The 9,072-nt window shown below is 43.7% G+C and overlaps 1 pseudogene; it reads right to left on the reverse strand.

The window, feature by feature from the left end:
- Positions 1 to 393: 393 nt before the first annotated feature.
- Positions 394 to 6,684, reverse strand: LOC147962594 (putative serine/threonine-protein kinase PBL7; annotated as a pseudogene).
- Between the last annotated feature and the right edge of the window lie 2,388 nt (positions 6,685 to 9,072).

The following is a 9,072-nucleotide window of genomic DNA, read 5'->3' on the forward strand; positions in this document are numbered from 1 at the left end:
AGGATGCCCACTATTGGAAACAGAATTTATTTTGTAGAAAAAATCAAGATATGAAGCAATCATCATATACACATTCAGAAATTCTCTTCGACGTAACTCAAATCAGTCAATTGTAGTGCCTGCATAACATTTGAACAAATCAAAAGAGGATGGCCGAAGAACCCACATGTCAGCAGGAAGATTGAAAAGCGTCATGGAAGTATCCTGACCACTTATGACAAGCCAGTGTCATAGGAATGTTTGCACCTACTCTAGCTATATCTATTTATCTATCTATCTAGTTTCTACAAATAAAATTTCCCTCTCCAACACGAGAATGGGAGTGGAGCATGTTGCTGATCACACTACTAGTTTCTCCTATGTGTCTTCCCTGGGTTAGTCAACTTGAGCTGCTTACTGCATTCTTCTCGACTCTGAGATGCAAGTGAGAGCGACAGCCACGTCTATCATCTCATGTCTCAGACTGGCTGTTGTATTCAGGCACATTCGAGCAACGTTAAGGACATTGATCAATGATGTCACGTTGTACTGATTGCCAAGTGTTGGATCTATCAACATTGCAAAATTCCTTCTGTCAATCAAAGGAATGGCATGAAATTACACAACAACAAATGTCACCACAATTAATCTTCATTGAAGAAAGTTTTCAAAAAATCTGTGTTAATCAGATGGTTAAAAACTACTGAAAACGTAAGTAAAATTTAAGCTTATAATGCTTCTTCCTGCCAGTTTTCAGAAGCAAATAGAAATCAGAAATCCCCACAAGATCCCCTTGATACAGACTTATAGCATTGGGGAGAAGCAAATACTAGTTCTTCAAAAGAAAAAGGAAACACAGGAAGTGATGCTTACCCATTCAGGAGGGGTACACTCAGCTAGGCTCTGACTTAAAGCCTTTCTTCCTGTGATAAACTCCAGTATGACACCACCAAAGCTGTAAAACATTTGACTTGATAGTCAACTGACCGCTCTCAAGATACTCCAGCGCACAATACCCAGGTGTACCCATCACTCTGCTTGGAACACGAGGCAAGCCAAAGTCAGATACACTACCAGGGAAAACCTTATACATAGAGGCTTATCAGTAGTGCCGGTTATAAAGAGGCGCTACTGATACTTAACAGTGGCGCGTGGTTACAAAGGGCGCTACTGCTACCGTCATAGCAGTAGCGCGACAACACTAAAATGCACTATGAGTATTATGGCCACACCGTTGCCAACATGCTAGGTATAGTAGTAGCACCACTCTAGATCACACGCTGCTGCTAAGAGAATAGTAGTAGCGCATTTTTAGCGGACCGCGCTACAACTAAGTTTGTAATGTGCCACATGGCTGGCCCCATTTAGCAGTACCGCGCCTGGCAGGAACTCGCTATGGCTACGTTTTTAGCAGCATCGTGTTTTCCCTGCCCTCGTTGCTGCTAAGGCGCAGTAGCCACCTTTCCTACCCCCTCCCCCATCCTCTCTTCCTTCACTTTCCCGCAGCTCCCACATCCTGTCTCCCTCACTTTGCTTCTTACTCACTGATACGTCTCCAACGTATCTACTTTTCCTAATGCTTTTCCTCTTGTTTTGGACTCTAATTTGCATGATTTGAATGAAACTAACCCCGGACTGACGTTGTTTTCAGCAAAACTATCATGGTGTTGTTTTTGTGCAGAAATAAAAGTTCTCGGAATGAAATAAAACTTTGCGAGGACTTTTATACAATAAAAGAGAATTTCTGGAGCCAAGAGTCACATGAGGGGGGCACTTGGGTAGGCACAACCCACCAGGGCCCGCCTGTCACCCTAGGCGCGCCCAGGTGGGTTGTCCCCACCTGGTGGCCCCGCAGACCCTGAAACCGACGCTATAAAATCCTATTTTTCCAAAAAAAATCAGGGAGAAAGAATTATCGTGATCCACGAGACGGTGCCGCTGTCACCTCCTGTTCTTCATCGGGAGGCCAGATCTGGAGTCCGCTTTGGGCTCCGGAGAGGGGATCTTCATTCTTCGTCATCACCAACCCTTCTCCATCGCCAATTCCATGATGCTCCCCACCGGGAGTGAGTAATTCCTTTGTAGGTCGCTGGTCGGTGAGGAGTTCGATGAGATTCATCATGTTATCTAGTTAGTTTTGTTAGGGCCTGATCCCTAGTATCCATTATGTTCTGAGATTGATGTTGCTATGACTTAGCCATGCTTAATGCTTGTCACTTTGGGCCCAGGTGCCATGACTTCATATCTGAACTGTTTATGTTATCACCATTATATCCATGTTCTAGATCCGATCATGCAAGTTATAGTCAACTACGTGTTATGATCCGGCAATCCTGGAGTGACAATAGTCGGGACCACTCCCGGTGATGACTGTAGCTTGAGTTCATGTATTCACTGTGTGTTAATGCTTTGTTCTGGTTCTCTATTAAAATGAGGCCTTAATATCCATTAGTTTCCAATTGGACCCCGCTGCCACACGAGGGTAGGACAAAATATGTCATGCAAGTTCTTTCCATAAGCACGTATGACTATTTACGTAATACATGCCTACATTATATTTATGAACTAGAGCTAGTGCTGTATCGCCCTAGGTTATGACTGTCACATGATGAATATCATCCAACAAATTACCGATCCAATGCCTACGAATTTATATTATATTGTTCTTGCTAAGTTACTACTGCTATCATTATTGCTGCACTTGTTACAAAACTACTGCTATCACTGTTACCATTACCATTGCTGCTGTCACTATTATCCAAACTATCATATTACTTTGCTACTAATCATGTTGCTGCAAATAACTAATCTCCAGGTGTGGTTGAATTGACAACTCAGCTGCTAATACCTTCAAATATTCTTTGGCTCCCCTTGTGTCAAATCTATAAATTTGGGTTGAATACTCTACCCTCGAAAACTATTGTGATCCCCTATACTTGTGGGTTATCACTCACTACTCCCCCATTACTCTCTTTCTCTTTCTTTAATGCTCCTAGCTAACTACACCACCTTCATTAATTAATGCAACTCGTTTCTCTTTTCCCTCACTTTTCCTCCCCCTCCACTAGTTAGAGACATCTCCTTCCCAAACTAGCTAGGTAGATCTACCCATTTAATGAAGTGACATATGTACCACCCTAACTAGGTCTAGCCATGTCAAGAAGTAACCTTTGTCCACTTTTGATAACTCCCTAGGTGTATGTGGTGACACCGATCGGCCTCATCACCATGCTCGATCTCTATGTCAAGAGAGGTGATTAAAAAGTTGTGCTTTTGTAAGAATGGAAATATGTGTGTGTGTGTGTGTGTGTGTGTGTGTGTGTGTGACTAGTAGAAAACATGACTTTGGTCCAAGCTCGATCTACACATTAGTCACGGTTGCATTATGAATCGGGACTAATGTGAGTCTTGTTGACGATGTATAATCTTCATCGAGTCTTGTTGACGATGTAGTTGCAAGTATTCACGGCATGTCATAACTTGTATCGCTATTTCGAGAGGATGACGAGAGACATCATTTTGTGTTCGATGATGATTATATATGATGATGACATGATTTGATGAGACTATTTGTATTTTGTATGTGTATGATATGATTAGATGTGTATGTGTATGATATGCTAGGGACTATTGTATAAAACCTGTACAAATACAAAAGAAAATATGCAGCAGAAAAAAATTCAAAACCTAATAACAGTAGCACGGGGTATGATTTTAGCAACAGCGAGAGTTTAGCAATAGCGCTCTTTAAAAAGGGACACTGCAGCTATTAGCAACAACACGTTCTTGTAACACATGCTACTGCTACCTCTAGATAGAAGTAGCGCGGGCCAACACGCGCTACTGCTAAAAGTTAGCTATAGCGTCGTAGCAGTAGCGCGGCCACCCGCGCTACTGCTAGGCATTTGACCCGGCTACTACTAGGCTTTTTCCTAGTAGTGATAGCTTTGGATGATATCCCTCGGCAAGCAAAATGTTAGCGCATTTCACATCGCAGTTTATGACAGGAGTGTTGTAGTTAACATGCAAATGATTTAGGCCTTCAGCTGCCCCTGCAAGTATCTTCATCCTTGCATTCCACTCAGGAGGCTTCTTATCAGGGGAAAGATCTGGATAAAAAAAGAAACCAAATTCTGGTTAAAACAAGCTTCTACTTATTCAGCAACAACGTAATGAAGCGGAGAAAAGAACTATATCTATATACAAGGAAGTTCAGCACCATACCGAAAATGTGAGTTCCGAGTGAACCTAGAGGCATGTATTCATAAATTAAAAGCTTCTGATCATCATCAGCACAAAAGCCGACGAGCTTGACCAGATTCGGGTGATGCATCCGGCTCAACACCATAACTTCTGTGCAGAACTCTCTGTTCCCTTGCAATCCATGGGGGTTGAGCATCTTAATAGCCACCTATTACAACAACATACAAGGGAATCATATATTACACCATTGTCATCTCAAAAGCCTTACTTTTCATAGAAAAATAACCTCAGTAAGCCATGGCATGGATGGTCGACCACATTAAAACATGCGAAATAAATTGCTATGGCAATCTGTTCTTTGACGCAGCACATTAGTTTAACTTCTCATCACACAGTCGTTCATATGACTAACATTTTAGCAAGAAAATATCTTCCTAGTTTAATACATTCGCTTTATCACTGCAAACGTGATTATACCGGTAGCACTACCCCCTATAGAATAGTGGAAGTCACTACATTCAAAACATGTGTTACACAATGAATTTATAAGCTAGAGATTTAAGCCCTAAAAAAAGGTTGCCAGACAATTCGTTGAATGGAAATTCAGACATATAGCTTGAGGCATAATTGTTGGTAATTTTTGTGGATCTATACTCCTCTAAGGTCACCCTTGTCTCACTGATGACATGATGTCTGCTATCACCAATCAAGGGCTGTCATCCTTTGGTTGGCCTGCTACTCTACTACAACCAATAGTCATATTGATACTGGAACTATCACTGAACTCTGTGAATCGTATCGATCATACATCTTGGAAATACTATACGGTAAAAGGTTTGATTGCAATGCCAAGCGTTGAGCATAAACCCGTTTTTTCCATTGGTTAACAACTGGATTTCTCATACAGCTGTGTGTCATATACTCTTAAACAAATATGTCTATCCTAGAATCCCAATCATTGAACATGACTGCTAAAGCATCGAACATGACTGCAATCATTGAACTGCTCATAGATCAACACATGAACCAACCTCTTCGCTGTCTAGCACACCTTTATAAACCTTTGCGAACCGACCCTCTCCTAGGAAGTTATCTCGTGGGAAACCCGATGTCGCCGCGTTCATCTGCTCGTAGGTGAATGCTAGGTGATTGGTATGCACACCAGGGCTTGAGATGCTCTCTAAGCTTCACATATCTGCAGAAATAAAAGCACCAGTGAAAATCCTAAACGCATGCATTATCCTAGAATGACACTTTTTATGGGAAATTATCAATTAATGAAAAGGAACAAAAAAATTCCAAGTATGCAACAAACAATAACTATCTAATCATCACTCTGTAACAAACAAAGCAGGGAAGACTGAAACACGAACAGTCCCGACCTGCTGGTAGCCTCTTCTTCTTCTGCAGTAGAACGATGTCGTCGTAGTCAACATGCACTCTTCTTGTAAAAACAACCTCCGAAGCCCTGAATATTTTCTGAGGCAAGAAATCCTCCCCTACAAGCGGAAAGTGGGCTCACTCCAGAATAAGAAACTGTCTGGCATGGCCGAGTGGAGGTATGGAGGAGGTCGATGCGTCACCCTGGCCGAGAAGAGGCACGGAGGAGGTCGAGGCGGCACCCTGGCCGAGAGGAGGCGTGAAGGAGGTGGAGGCCCCCTAGGCGGAGAGGAGCTGCAGGGGAGGGAACCTGGTGAGCCGGACTGGAGATCACGAGCCGGAGAGCTAGTGCGGGGGATAGGGGCCGAATAGGCAGGGTCAAGGATCCTCCTCTTCTTTCTTGATGACGCGCAGACGGGTTTTGATTTGGGCTTGGCCTTGTCGCCACGGGGGCTCGGATATATTTTGGATATCGCCATGTCGTTGCCGCCGTCGAGTTTGCCCTCTTCGCCGTTAAGGCTGAGTTCGTGGATTATGTACCCTTGCCGAATTTCCTTTCCCCGCGTTCCCAACACAGTGAAGGAGAACGCATACCGAGTTCCCTCGAGGGCGAGCGGCAGCGGGCATCACTCAGATTTCCAGGTGCCTCCGGGAACAACTCTTTTCTTCCTCGAGTCGGTTACTGTCTTGGGGCGGACCACATTGATGAAGTACAGGGCCAAGCTCCCGTCCGCCGCGGTCACAAAGGGGTCTGTCGCCAGAAGTTTTTTGCGGATGGTAGTTGTAGACGTTGACATTGAAGAGGAAGTAGCGGGGGAGCATCCACGGGGCGAGACCCCTCACCCAGAGGCAGAGCACCCCGAGGAGCTCCAGGTATCCGGCGTCTATCGAGGCGGGAGCGGCAGGGGGGCTAGACCTGTGGGCACCTGCCTCTCTTCGTCGCTTTCCTCCATGTCTTGATCGGCTCGGGTTGGTTTGGGAATTGGTTGTTGTGGCTTTGGGCGGTGGAGGTGGGTATTTGAAGGAGATATTGGCAATTCCTATCCGAGTACACTGTAGGGTATGTAGATAGTACCAGGTGACAGTGTCATCGCTAGCGGTGGCCCATTCGCTCTGGGCAGTGAGGATGTTGTGGTGGTCATCATAGATGTCTCCCTCGTCACTTCTCCTCTGCTATGTTAATTTTCCTGTATGCCCCTCTCCCCCATCGAAATGAATTAAATATTTATACCAATTTTTCTTACTTATTTTTTAGTCGTGAGATTTTGTTATAATAAGTAATTAGATCATTAAGAGTGTTTTTATGTTCAAGCTGGAACGTCTATTTTTGTATTTTTTGCATGTGAACTATATTTGTAATGAAATTTAAATTTATATACTTTTTATTTCAGTACATTGTGTCTTAAAATGTAAGAAAATAAGAAGCACAAAACTGCGTATATATTGTATTTTTTGGGAACATAGTCTATATGTCTGTGTTTATTCTTAGATATACCTCGGTCGGAATCTTTAAAGAATATGGTCTTATAAATATCTTGGTAAACTTTCTAGTTTATAATTAGTTATTCATAATAAAAGATCTAGAATATTTATGATGAGCTTGTCACCAGATCCTACATGTGCTGCTTTATCTTGTTTTCTAGGTCACGTGTTTCACATGTTATATCGGTTTCATAATTCATTTATACATGTATGCAATCTATATTTGGCCCTGAAATAGAATCACTCGTGCCTTGTGTAATGTATCCATGTATGCAGTCTATATCATAGCCAGTGTGTGACCTGTGCTAAGATAGCCTTTAGTGGAATCTATATACATACACGGGAGAGAAACCTTATGAGGACACATTTTTAACTATAGCAAACATGCCTATGTATTGCAACGGGAGAAAAAGCTTGCATGCTCCTAATACAATAAACACATTTCAAGATCCTTCCACATGTCCATGTTATTTATTTGAACATAGCGCCTCATCCATGTTGTTGCTAATCGTCCTTATTGCCTTCATCACCATGGTCGATGTGTCCATCTGACTGCATCCCTCCGAACATGTTCAATCCCAAAATGATGCTCTCAGCCAAAGCACACACAACTGCCATTAAACCATGCCATTGCAAGTCAACGTCTATTTGTTTTATCCACTATTTTTGTATTTTGGACAGCCATTTGTTGGCACTTTAAGTATTGGTTTTTCAGCGTGGTAAAACCAACATAGTGTTTCATAAAATGTTGAATAGTTGCATGCCCTAAAAGTTAGTTCGACAATTATATATGACCTTACATTATGTCGTGATAATTGCAAACTTTAAATTTAAATATGATATTTCAAAAAGAAAAACTCATTTATAGATAACAACTTAATATTACAGTGATGCCATTGAGTTCTACTTCTATGTAGGTATATTGCTTAAATTTATGTACTCTATTTTGGGTTCTTTGCTCTTCTACAGTCCTCTTTAGCCATGAAGCAATGATATTCTAGAGTGGCATGTGTCATCAGTAACCGTCACTATGAAACAATTTGGCTGTAGTCTCGGGTAACATACTTTTCTTCTCGTTTTCCATATTTTAAAGGTTCATTCAGTACATCAAATCTGATTTTACGATATTACTTGGTTTGATTCTCCGAACCCCAACTCCTATGTCTTGGAAGTGGTGCACCGTGACTATGGTTTGGGCATAACCACTCCGTTATGTGCAAACCACTTGTAACAAATGCGTGATGTAAGCATGGTAGTGTAACTATAATGTTTATCGGCCATTACCAAGCAGCAACCTTTCTAGATTTTTTGTCATTGGGAATGTACGTCTGACTCTCTACATTCATGTTGCTTGGAAACCTTTGATTCGATCAAGAATTGCTGGGTCTTCATGCGTCATCACCACTGACTCTTGTTTTCCAGCATGTTGCAAACCTATAACTCTACCAGATTAACGGCCTCCATCTAGAAGCTACTCAAGGAAGCAAAAGGTGATTGTATAAATTCACAGAAAGGTTATAGTACGAAATGTTTTTCACTTCCGCTTCGGTAGACCCCCTGTAAACACAAGAACGGCCGAGATTGCCCAATACCCCTTCATAACAAAGGGCAGGATGGGCATATTTTGAAAAAGCTTCCCCCGCCGGCCCGACCGCCTGCAAAAAAAACAGGCGAAGCAATACGTATATGAATACAGCCTGCCCGCCCGGGAGGGAAAAAAAATTAAACCGGCCGACCGCACACGCCTGGTGACGTGGCAGGCATGCAGACGTGCCCGCCCGCGATCACGGCGGCAGTCCCCGCAGTCAACGCGTCGCGCCGCACCCGTCGCGGCCCCACTCGCCCACGTCCCCCGACCGCACGCCAGCCCGCACCCGTCCGCCAATCACGGCGCCCGAGGCGCGCATGCACGTAGGCGGTTGCACGCGCGTGCCGCCTGCCGGACGCCTCCGCTGCCGCCTGCCGCCGCGCCTGCCGGACGCCACCGCTGCCGCCTGCCATCGCTGTCGGCTCCTCGCCTGCCGCGCC

The sequence above is a fragment of the Triticum urartu genome, chromosome 7A, assembly GCF_056163025.1.
Source record: "Triticum urartu cultivar PI428250 chromosome 7A, HENAU_Tu73, whole genome shotgun sequence".
Taxonomy (NCBI): Eukaryota; Viridiplantae; Streptophyta; class Magnoliopsida; order Poales; family Poaceae; genus Triticum; species Triticum urartu.